Source organism: Coloeus monedula (assembly GCF_965178545.1).
Source record: "Coloeus monedula genome assembly, chromosome: 8".
NCBI lineage: Eukaryota > Metazoa > Chordata > Aves > Passeriformes > Corvidae > Coloeus > Coloeus monedula.
In genome coordinates, this window is record NC_138788.1 from 19,247,739 (window position 1) to 19,260,157 (window position 12,419).

The window sequence follows — 12,419 nt, forward strand, 5'->3', positions numbered from 1 at the left end:
TCCAGAGCCCAGCAGGGTGGCACAGGCACAGCAAGGCAGGTTCCCAGCACCCCTGAGATGTCTGAGACAAGAGGCGATGCATCCTCAGGCAGCCCTGAAACAAGGGCAAGGAGCTGGTTAGGGAAGGGAAGGCACAGAAAAGAGTCTGAGGCCACAGGGAGGACAAGCCAAAGGTGCCCTGCCCTCGTGGCACAAGAAAGATATGCTCCAGCTGAGACAGCCCCCAGCAAATCCCCTCCTGCTGCAAGAAGCAGGCAAGGTTCATCAAGGGCATCTCACCAGCACCACTGCCTGGATGCTGGCAGCCCTTTGCTTGGTCCCCAGGCACCCACAGTGACTGCTTTCTCCCCAGGGCGCCAGGATGCTCAGGCACTTTCCCCATGGTCCAGCACCCCAGACACTGCAAGAGAGTGCACTATAAAATGGGTTTCATTCATTCTGCTTTAGGCTGAATATATTTACTACCCACAGCCTACAGCCTACTAAAATCACTTCAATAAGGGGAAAAAAAGTATCTACTGTATCACTGAGACATCCTCCAACTATACTTGCTCAAGGAGTTTAATATGAGCAGCAAGGGCAAGGAGCCTCTCTCTTTGGAGGTCAGCCTGGGTTTAAACTGTGTCACACCAGCACATGTCGCAGCTGCTACTGATGGCGCAGACAGAGCTGTCAACACCAGTAGATCCAAAAAGCAGTGGTAACAGACAATCTCAGCCTGGGGAAACACAGCAAGCCTGCCCTGCACACAACTCATCCGCCTGCCTGTCTCTGCCCAGAGACCGTATACCTGGAGGTGAGACCAGCTACGCCACAGCAGCAGGTGGGTGGCTGCAGGGGAAGGCAGGACCTGGAGCTCCCATCAACCCCACTGGCAGGGCTGCTGACATTTTTCTTTCTCCCATTGAAGCTAAAACTTGTACTTATCCTTCTCTGAGTTTCTTTGAATTCCTAATGTGCAGAGAAGACTCTGCCTTCACTGCTTGTGCCTTCTGACAGATGCCAAGATACTGACTCCCTCACTTTCATCATTTGAAAGTGAGAAACCATATGCCAGCTGCAAACAGGAGAGCATGATTTTCTTCTCCCTGTTTCTGAGTGCAAACCAGACAGGATTAAATTCCTAAAGGATATGGGGCTAAATTTTCAACAGTGTTTAGACTCCAGAGATGCACAGACGAAACTCTTAAAGAAATAACCCAAATCACACCTGTGGGGTAGGCGCCCATTTATCTGCGCTATCACACTGCTGAAAAAATCTGTCCTGCTGAGCAACAGCAATCTCTAATTCACTCACTGCAAAATTTTATTCTCCTGATTAATTTATCATTTACTGTTTTTACAGTCTTTTCTCCTGTTATGGTTGTGTTCACATTCAAGGTTGCTGAAGTTAACTGATAAATAATAAAGATGTGGGGTTTATACATTTCAAATGAGATTCTACTTTTTATCTCAGTGCAGACTGACACACATGCCAAGGAAAAAAATTATCTCTGGGAATAGTTTTCTTTCACTGTAACATAACAAATCTACAAAAACCAGCCTATCTCAAAACATGTGAGCTATCACTAGAATAAATGGGATAAGCAGAATGTCCTCCTGGTTATTAAAACGGAGTTATCAAATTTAGAGTAAAGGTCATGCCTGCCTTTGACCCACCAAAGCTGGACGGCTACACCATGCAGTGGAGTGAGCTTTTCTTTAATAATGCAACTGAGATGAAAAACAAATGATGGAATGAGCTCCGGCTTCCTGCATGCTGATTTCAATTGTGAATCAAACAGATGCTCTTTAAATCACTGTGATGAATGGGTTGGGCTGTAAAGCACTGGTGGGCTGGAGAGAGCCTTGCTGGTCCCACCGCCTAAAGGCAGGAGAAGTCCCGCAGAGAAAAGCTCACAGGGTGTCTGCCTGGGCAACCCTGGGCATGAATTCAAAGAGAAAAACTCAAGAGCTGCAGTGTGATAGCCGGGAGCTGCACATCATTGGGGGATTAAATTTGTTCAATAAAACATCTCACAAGAAACTTGTTCCTCCTGGCTCTCCCTCCTTAACGGCCAAACAGATGTCCAGGGATGCTTCCTGGCCATTGCTTTGAGCCATACCCAGTGCAACAGGGGATGGCTTCTCCCCATGCAAGCGCTTGCCTGGCAGAATGGGGTGATGCGGAGCGAAGGCAGCAGGCAGCAGGAACTGCTTACGCTGCGGGGGAAGCGCACACCCACGCCACGGGAGTGTGGGGACAAGGCGTAGGAGCTGGGGGAGGATGAGAAGGGATTGGGCAAAGAAGGGGACAGAGATGGGAGAGAGGCTGGGGGTTAAATTCACACAACGGGCCGTATTTGTGTGCTGGACATGGAACCCATGGCAGAGAATGGGGGAAACCGGGCTGTAGCTGCCGGGATACCTGAGGGGGCTAGGGTAGGATGGACCCCGGGAGATGACTCTGCCCTCCGGAGGGACACAGAGCAGTTTGAGGAGATGAAGTGGTGACCGAAGCGGGATGTCTGGAGGCCCTGGGGCTATGGGGCAAACAGGTGTCCGCTTTCTGGTGTGATGTCTAGGCAGGGGACGTGTCCCCACCTTGGAGCTGAGGCTGAACATGCTCTTCACTCCCCGGCCCCCCCTGCCCGGCTTCCCTCACCCGGCACCTCCCGTCTCGGCGGGATCAGCCCTGAGTGGATGTGACATCCATCCGGATGAGGAGGGAGCACCCCCGGCCAGGGGGGCTGCGAAGCCGCCGGCCGCGATCTCCCTGCCTGGGCATCGGCCCCGCGCCCGTCTCTCCGCACGGGCACACCGGGGCCGGAGCGGGTCTCGGCCCCGCCGGGTGCCACCGCAGCCCCGTGCCGCCGCGCGCCGGTCACCGCCGCCGGGAGGGCGCAGAGCCGCCCCGGTCCCTGCAACAACTGCTGCAACTTTCCCCGCTCCCCCGACGCCTCGCTCCGGCCTCCGGTCCCCGCCGCGCCCCGCCCCGCGCCGCTCCGCTCCCCGCGTCTCACCGGCAGTGCCGCCGCCGCATCCTGCGCGCCGCTGCTCCGCGCTGCCGCCCGCACGGCTCGGCTCGGCTCGGCTCGGCTGGGCTCGGCCTGGCCCGGCCCGCCCCGTCGGGCGCGGCGCGGTACAGTACGATACAGTACGATACAGTACGATACAGTACGATGCAGTGCAGTGCAGTGCAGTGCAGTGCAGTACGGTACGGTACAGCACCGTGCCACCGGCCGCAACCCGCCGCTCCCTGCCGCGCTAATCCCGGCCCGGGGCTGTCACTGCGCCCCGCTGACAGCCACGGCAGCCAATGGAAAACCCCCTCCGGGGCCCGCGCCCCGCCCCCTTCGGTGGCGCCGGCACACGAGGAGCGGCCGAATTCACACCGGAGCGCGTGTCCCCATGTGCGGGCAGGCCGGCGGGTCCCTCACCCGTGTAGCATCCTGCACATGCTCGGGTCCCGGTGTACACACCCCTTGTGCCAGTGCGAACCTGGCCTCCTGCACTGGCAGCGCGACCCCGGGTGCCGGTGTGCCTGTTCCAATGCCACGCCACTCACGTCCCCATGTCCTGGGGCGCGTATCTCCATTCATCAGGGTGCAACACCGACATGAACGGCCTGTCCCAGCTCAGCTGCATGCAAGGTACTATGTGATCACTGGCACGCGTCATGCATGAGCATGCACGGCCTGTGCGTTGTGCCCTATGCCAAAGTGTACAGGCTCCCCTGTGCCCCGCCACTGCTTAAGAATCACGAGGATGAGAAGACAAAAGCTGCCATGTGGTCTAGGCCATCAACCAACATCAGCAAGTCCTTGCCTTAGAGCACAGCCTCTGTGCCAGGGACTTACCTCTCCAAAGGTCATCACCCTAAGCACACTACAGCCATGGGTGTCAAGGTGTCTCAGGCCAGCAGGAACTTGATGTGATGGTGTCACTAGGCACCTCAAGGATGGTAAATGCCATACCAATCTCAGGAAACCACTTCTAGATACAAGGGGGGAAATTGCCTATCCTTTGTCTGCTGCCTTGGCATGGGGGCTCCACTGGCACCAACAGCACATATCAGAAGAGCTCATATGGGACAGCTGGGTACCAAAGTGAGGGGTGCTGTGGCAGATCTTCAGGACCCTGTACTGCCAGCGCACTGGGTCTGCATGTGGCAGCCACTGGGACTGGCAGCCAGCACTTTGTGCCCTTACAGGTTGCCAGATCGATTTGCTATTAAACAGCACTTTATTACCCAGCCCAGCAATCATTATTAAATGTGTGTGAGAGAAGAAGCCCAGGGGAGCTGGGGCTTCATGTGCACATCGTGTCTGCAAGAGAATTTGGGAAGAGCTGCCTCTCCTTGCTGCTTTCCCTGCCTGCAGCAAGTCCAGCTCCATGCTCATCTGCCCCCACCGGCATCCAGAAAGTGTGTCTCCTTCTGCCCTCCCAGGCATGGGGGAAAAGCATCAGGCTGGGAAGGCTTTCCTCATATTTAATGCATCAAAGTGCTGCCATTTTCTCCTTCCTTCTCCAGGCTCCTGCCTGTGAGGGGCCTCTCTCCCCCACACCGAGGACTGTGGGTCTCGGCTGCCTTACACACAGCCGGCTTTTCTGGCAGACTCCAAGAAGCTGGGCTACTTAGGGGCCTCACTGCTGAAGGATCAACGACCTGATTCCTTCAGCAGCTTCTTGATGGCAGGAGGGCGGGGAGGGGGAAGGCTTTTCTCTAAGCCACAGCCAGAGTGAAATATTTAACCAAGTGGAAGAGCTCAGAGCTTTCCCAGTGTGTCCATACCAGGATGAGGCACGTCTGTGCCTTCCCAGCACCTGCAGGCAGCCCTGCTGAGAGCTGCAAAAGGTAAGAGAGAGGTCTTTTCCTGCCATCCTGACTGGAGATCCAGACCATTCACAGAAAACACATTTCTGTCCAAAACACGTGTTTCCCCTGCCGTAGCAGTAGCCGTTGCTCTCCCTACAGTGTCCTGTTCCATATCCCACTCACCTTCCCACAGCCCTATAACTCATGAAAGATATGTCCACATACATGGGTCTAGCCAGCACTGACATAAGCCCCACTTGGATCAGGATTTTCAGGATTTAGCCCTGGCTCTCCTGATCCCTCCTGCTGTGAATCCCTCCCCAGCTGATGCAGGACAGGAGGGAGCAGAAAACCCTTCTAGCAGATGACAGAAGGGGACAAGGTGTCCCCCACACTCCATCTCCCAGCCCCAATCCAGTGGGCTTAGCTAGAGAGATAGGAGTGCAGTGCACTGGGAACCCTCTTTACTATCATTTGGGTACTTCAGGACCTCCAGTCCTTGCCTGCAGGTACCATGTCCTTCCTGTATTAGAGTCCACTCAACTCCATGTCATCCCTTTCAGCCTCCCAGCCCTGCAACAGGCAGATTCCAGGAGTTTTTTAAATATTGCCAGCACTGTCCTTGGTCATGTTCATAAGTCTGCAATACAGTTTTCCTTCCCAAAGGCAGAAGGGTCTGGGTATCATCAAGGCAGCACAACGATGAACTTCCAACTTGGAAGAGATCAACCTGATGTGTAACAGTGTCCCAACAATGATACAGATCTAGATGAAATTAGGGTGAAGAGGGGTTAGACAAGAGCTCCTTCCCACAGGAGGCTCCAGGAGACGCTCATGCTCAGCTTGCCCTATGGCACATGGATCAGTCTCTAGAAAGGTGCTGCAGCTGCAGCTCCAGCTCCACTTGGGGTGAACACCCCAGTGCATCCCAGGGCTGCTTCTCTGAGCCTATGGGCACTGTCAGCGCCATCTCCTCTCTGGTGTGTTTTGTGCTTAAGGCATTGCAAAGGGTACAAAGGCATATTCTGCCTCACTGCTGTGGGGCTGTATTGTAGCCCCAGGGCACAGTGTAGGCCTGCAAGGGGGGGACAGTCACTCCATCAGCAGATGGGCTCTTCTCACCCAACTGACTGGAAGCATCATGGAAATAGCAACTCCAGCCACGCAAGCGATGAGTCCCAGTGAAAGCAAGGGAAGCTGAACTCCCCTTATCTCTGCGTTGAGGGCTCCAGGGCAACCAATTAGGTTGCATGTGTTCCCTCAGGGCCTAGACATAACTACATGGCTCTAATTAATGCCTTCTGTCTCCAGTGCTAACACCCAACTACATCCTAGTCATATATTAAAAAAGCCATTGCAGCACAAGCCAAGTCTTTAATGGGCTGATGCACTTATCTGTTATTCCACGAGACTTGTGGTTAAAGATAAATGGCGAAAATACCCTCCCTTGGACAGTCCTATACAAATGCTGTTTTGCAGCTTAGTCAGGGCAAAAAGACAGTGCTGGAGATCCTTCCCGAAGCCTCTTCCACCCAAACCTGGCACAGGGGAGGGCAAACCTGTACTGTCCTGTGCCTCTTGCAGCTCCCCTGCATGGGGCACTCATGTGGGACCATGGCAAGATTTTTCAGGGTGAAAGGCATTCTAGAAGAGGATACAGACTGTAAAATGTCTTACCAGAGAGAAGAGCCTGTGCAAACTACAGTTTACATGAAGGATAGCTGCTGCCTGCCCATCTGCCAGTGCCCTACTCAGCATCCCAGCTCCAGCTTGTGCTGCTCCCTCTTGCAGGAGGGACAGGGGCTTGGAAGAGTGGAGTTGTAGAGAGGTGATAGTGAAAGCTGTGTGCTGGGCCTCAGAATGAGCTGTAACAAAATATTTCTGCAATGCCCCAGGCACACCTGCTATTACAGAAATCCCCTCAGACTCTGTCCCAGCGCCAGGCAGCACCCGCACAGGGAGCGGGCTTCCTCCTGCACCAGCATTGCTCTGTCAAGATGAAGGCAGAAATCACAGCATGATAAAACCTGTCCTGGGGATGTGGGAGGTGGGGCCTCAGCACAGCTTGAGACATAAATAATCTCCCTACACAGCAGTTAGGGGAACAATTGTGTAGGAGTATCTCTTGGTAAAAAGATGCTCAAGGAAAGATGGTCTTGAAGGAAAGCAAGGAATTTATGAGTGGCAGAGTGGGCTCTCCAGTGAAGACAGAGCTTCCTGGGTGCCAGCAGGTCATTCACCAGACCTACCTCACCACGGTGAGTCACTGCACCAAAGAGCCAAATTTAGTCTGAAACAACCCAAATCAGCCATTCTCTTGTGTAGCCTCCCAGGACATGCTTGTACTACAAGCACAGATCTTTAGACTGCTCTCCAGCTAATCTATGCAGCACTAAGATGTGATCCCTTCCTCATACCTTCAGCCTCAAGATTCACTGGGGGAAAGGTGAAAGGGTGTAAAGGGAAGTGAGAGCAATGAATATAGAGTATTTTATGCAGAAAAGAGACAGTAAGCCCCAGGCACACAGTCTGACCCAGCACAGGAAGAACACAGTCACATACAGGATTGTGTAAAAGGCCTTGAAGGTCACATATAGAGGAGTAATTACAAGTATATCCAGAAAACTGAGCAAAATGGCTGTCATGGAAATCTATGGAGATAAATGCAAAGGACAGACTGAAAGCTTGAATGCAGGGGATTCATGAGTGGGATGCTGCAGAACAGCCCTGTATTTCCGTTTAGTTGGGAGCTTCTCATAATCCTCTTTCAACCTTGACTTGCAGAACTTGGTCTTGCTTTACTTCTATTTATTTCTTTTTTTTTTAGCCCTAACTGTATAGTCAAAGTCTTTTCTCAATAAGAAGTAGGAAGGTGGCATTTACAGGGAAGAGTTGAACAGAAGTCACCATGTGTTCTTGTTTCACCAGCTTAAAAATGGCTTCTGGTGACACTGTGCAGTCTCAGCACTGACTGACAGCAGAGCTTACCCTATGAGCTCAATACCTTCTCCCATGCAACCAAGAAGTCCAGCTGTGGTCCACTCCAACCCTGAGAGTGATGGAGGCTGTCAGACTTATCCTGCAGCCAGAGAAAAGATGGAGCCAGATCCTTTGAAAGAACCTGGTGAAAGTCCAAGAAAAAACAGTGTTGAGAGGCTTTACTAAACTTCTGTGGTACTGCATTCACCTAGCTCTCACATCTTAGAGGAGTGAATACTGCAGAGCTACTGGTGTTCTTGACAAGATCTTGACAAGTTTCTTGTCCCACTTGAGACTAGTAGAAAACTGTAAAGAAAATGGCCCCAAAGTCTTTGCAAGGCTAAAGGTGTTTAGCCAGCAAGGTGCCAAGCCATCATATGAGGTGATAGAGCATCGGGATAATGTTGGCTTGGCATCATACTGATCTCCTAAAAATAAGTTGTACCCTTGAACAGCACCAGCTTCTGGAAACCCCAGCAGGCTTGTGGAAACCCAGACAACCTCTGAATACACCTCTGACATGGAAATAACTGCATTTTCAATGCAAGGGAAAAGTCAAAAGGCATAAGTGGGGAAGACTTGCCCATTATAGCTGGGAAATCAGGAGCATCTCTGGGAACAAAAACTTGGGTTCCTGACTTGAGGTCAGCTCTTCCAACCATAAGACTCCCCCTCCTTCAGGCCCCAGTTTCCTAAATCTCATCTCCACTTCCAAAAGGATGAGGTGATGACCAAACTGCTTCTCTAGACTCTTCAGAAGTATAGCTGTGCATCAGCACTGCCTCACAGCAGTAGAGCTGGCTGAAGTCTCCGTTCACTTCAGGGGATGTTCACGAGGGTGAAGATGCCATGCCCTGGCTCTGTGAGCTGCCAGCACTGTATGTTTCCAAGGAATATACAAGAAAGCTGCAGCAGCAACAGTTGTGAGCTAATCTGCTTCCTCCCCCTGGGGCTCCGCTCAGTCTCTCATTACTATGGATCAGCTCAAGGCCTGACGCAGTAGCCATGCTTTCCCCCACAGGACATCAGTGGCCACTGGGATAACAGGAGTGCCAGGGAACTGAACAGCATCCCTTGCATGTTGAAGACACCTGTGCAATACACTTCCTCAGCTGTCCTGCAAGAACTGCAGGTGTCACAGCCCAGCGTTCACCAGGTCCAACTCAGAAAGCTGTTTTGGCAGACCAGTTTGAGGTATTATGGATCAACTAAAAATGGGCATCCAACTGAAGCTTAAAAAGGAGACTTACAGACACCTCTCAAGAAAAATGCAGACCCACCGTTGGCAGAACATATGCCACCAGAAAGGTAGAAGCTTGCTCCAAATCTTGACTGAGCAGAGCAGAACAAAGCTCTGGTTCCTCAAGCTTGTCTGCTTTGAGCTGTCCCTTCACTGCAAAGCTGCAGTGGATAACACCCCGCAAGCCCTGTACTGCAGTGCTGTACAGCCATATCACAACTGCTGTGCACTAGGAAAACTTGATAGACATGAGCACAAAACCAGTACTGGTATGGGATCCTTACCATTGGTGTAGACCTAAGTTGCTTGGTTCACTGAACATCCTGGTGGTGTAAAGCTGTGTCTCAGCACACACCTCTACAATACAGTAACAGTCTCTGAGGTTTTTCTGCATCTGCAAACAACCTGTGGATAAAAAAGAGAACAATATGAACATTTCACAGCTGAAAAGTATTCATAATTCCTAGTACCTAGCACATGCATCTCAACAGCTGTAGCCAGCCAACCAGCCAAGTCCCTCACAGGCCAACAGCTATCAGGCCCTTGGGGCACTTATAAACCTTAGTGGCCCTAACCAGCCTCACGCCAGCTTCCACCACTCCTGACCACAGGTCCAGTGATTCTATATATTAAGGGACTCTGCCAGGTTGCACATTTCTATCTCACAGCAGGAAGTCAAAAACAAAGTGCCCCACCATAGGGAAAGAAAGGGCTGTCCTAGAACATGGCCAGGGGCATTCTTAACTCCAATACAAAATTTAAAACCCTGCATCACTTGTCCTTCTCTAAATAAGAAGTGCACTGTGCTAACTCAGGAAGCCACTGGGATCTTCGAGGAGCAGGTGTTACATGTCCAGGGGCAGGCAGGGTGGGTAGCTTCCCCCAGAGGACAGGCACTGGGGAATGAAGACCTTTCTGCACACCAGCTTCCACCTTTTGAGGAAATGAGCAGAGCAGGTGATGGGTCATTGCTTTCCAGGAAACTTGGGACCAGGAATTTGGGATTTATTCACTGTCTGTGGGCCCTGCTCTTTTGCCAGGTGGATTTTTTAAATAGTTCCTATGCACGCAGTAATCAGCAGCTTGATGCTGCACAAGTCAGCAGGTCTCAGACCCGAGACAGAGATGGGGTCAAACGCCCAGTGCCGGCTCGGAGGTGTGGTGTACGAGTGCCGCACCAGCGCGGACCGGGTGCCCGCCTGTGCTCGCCCCGCAAACCGACAGGGAGGAGGAAGGAGCAGCGTGCGTTTCTACGGGGTCGTTATGGCAACTGCGCGGGCAGGAGCCCGGGCCGCTTCTCCGCGGGGGCTGCGGGCAAGGACCCCGCCCTGTCCTCGGGGCTGCGGAGGCAGGTGGGGCACCGGCAGGGGAGCGGAGCGCGAGGAGCCTGTTGGCAGCGTGGGAGGATGCGGGCTGGGAGCGGCGGGCCGCGGGCAGCCCCGGGGCGGGGACAGCCCGGTACCGGCGGAGGAGCGGGGCCCAGTGGCTGCCGGTCGGGGGTGCTGTGAGAACTGTGAGCCCCAGGGATTGGCCTTTCCCGGGGATCTGGGAAAGGGCGACACAGCCCGCTGGGAGAGCCGCGGAGCCGGGCAGATGGCTCGGGGGGGTCTGGCGGGGCCGTCGCTCACCGGCAGCAGCGGGTCCCGGCTCCGCGTGGTGCTGAACGGACAGCGGCGCCGCGCTGCGCATGCGCGGCCTCCCGCCGGGGCAGGGGCGTGCACTGGGACCGGGGAATGGGGGCAGCCGGTGTGCGCCGGGGAACCGGGGCCGTGGGGAACGGGGGCAGCCGTTGTGCGCCGGGGAACCGGGGCCGTGGGGAACGGGGGCAGCCGTTGTGCGCCGGGGAACCGGGGCCGTGGGGAACGGGGGCAGCCGGTGTGCGCCGGGGAACCGGGGCCGTGGGGAACGGGGGCAGCCGGTGTGCGCCGGGGAACCGGGGCCGTGGGGAACGGGGGCAGCCGGTGTGCGCCGGGGAGCCTCGGTAGCTGCGGGGCTGAGCAACCGGTGTGCGCCGGGGAATTGGGGCCGTGGGGAACGGGGGCAGCTGGTGTGCGCTGGGATCTCGTGTGCGCTGGGGAAACGGGATCGCTGAGGAACTGGGACAGGCGGCGTGCGCTGGGGAACCGAGGCAGCTGCCGGCCTGCAGCCACCGGTGTGCGCCGGGAAACTGGGTCCATGGGGATCTGGTGTGCACTGGGGATCTGGGATAACTGAGGAACTGGGACAGGCGCTGTGCTCGGGGGAGCGGGTGCGCCCGGTGTGCTGGGGCACCAAGGCCGGTGTGCGCGCCGCACCGTGCCGCTGGGAGCAACCTGCAGGAGTCGCTGCGACACCAGAGGGACTTGTGACCACCGTGGGCCGCTGTCCCGCCCGGCGCTCCCCACCACGGGCTGGTGCCTCCCGGTGTGTCCGGGCCGGTCCCGGTAGCGCCCGCCGCCCCCGGGGCGCGGCCAGGGGCGGGGCCGAAGGCGGGGTGGCGGGGCGCGCGCACTTCCGCCCGGCGCCGTGACGTCACGGGCGGCTGCCGGTGTCCGGGGCGGGTGCGGCGCGGGATGGAGCGGCTGGGGCAGCCCCGGCGGGGCCGCAGGTACCGGGGGGCCGGGGCAGGGCAGGGCAAGGCTGCTGCCTCGCCATGGGGCGCTGCGGCGGGCAGCGGGGCGGTGTCCTGGTCCCGGCGGAGCTCTTGCGGCCGCCCCGCTGCTGCGGCGGGGCGGCCCCGGCGCGGCTCTGGGGCCGAGGGAGACCCGTTGGGTGGCGGGACAGGAATGGCCTCGAGTGAGGCCGCCCCCCAGCTGCGGACTCTGCTGGGACCGAGTCTAACCGCAGCCTCCAGCCGCAGCTCGGGGGTCTCTGGGCTGCCGGAACCCCTTTGCTCCTTCCCTTGCGGCCCGAGAGCTCATCTCCGCAGAGATGCTGAGCGTCCGCTCCTCGGAGGGAGACTCCCTGGGGGGAGCCCGGAGCCTTGTTTCTCCCCGCGGGAAGGAGTAAGCGCCTGGTCTCTCCCCCTTGCAGGGTGCCCGAGTGGCCCGGCACTGGATGCGGGGACTGGCCGACAGGTAGAGCTATGCTCAGACATGGAAGCTGGGCACAGCTACGGTGCGACTCGTGTGGTAACGCTGCAGCAGCTTCTTGCTGCTTCGCTGAGGGACAGGGCTTCCTTCAGCAGCTGATGGAAAGCCCCACCCAAGCTCTCCTGGAGGGTACTGCGGGCAGGTAGACTCAGATGCCTGAGCAATGAACGTCCCAAGCTGGGGAGGTGGTGATGCAGGGGGCAGGCACGTGGCCTGCTGATGGCTAGCCAAGGGGCTATTCCCTGTGGGCTGATTGTGGGAAACGTCCCTGAGTCTTTCTTTCTGGCTGTTCCTCCTAGAGGCACCCGGCAGTAGGTGTGAGCTGATCTAG